The sequence below is a fragment of the Colobus angolensis genome, unplaced genomic scaffold (assembly GCF_000951035.1).
Source record: "Colobus angolensis palliatus isolate OR3802 unplaced genomic scaffold, Cang.pa_1.0 Scaffold33, whole genome shotgun sequence".
In the NCBI taxonomy this organism is placed as follows: Eukaryota; Metazoa; Chordata; class Mammalia; order Primates; family Cercopithecidae; genus Colobus; species Colobus angolensis.
In genome coordinates, this window is record NW_012116599.1 from 7,276,563 (window position 1) to 7,276,857 (window position 295).

Here is a 295-nt window from a genome sequence, read left to right on the forward strand (position 1 = left end):
CACCTCCATTGCAATGCTGGCTTCTTTCTCCTCCAGACACACCCCAAATGACCTGGTTTCCTACCTTGGAGTTTGCTAATTTTGCTGAAGGCCACCTCTTGAATGGTTTTGTTAATGTGTGTTTTATATTTTTGTTTTCTGGGTTTTGTTTTTGTTTGTTTTTTGTGCCTGACTGTTTATGCTTGTTGACAGCCAAAGGGCCACTGAAAATTTTTTCCTTACCCATCGCTATACCATCTGAGACTACATAATTTGAGACATCTGAGACACCTTTTTTTTTTTTTTTTTTTTTTTT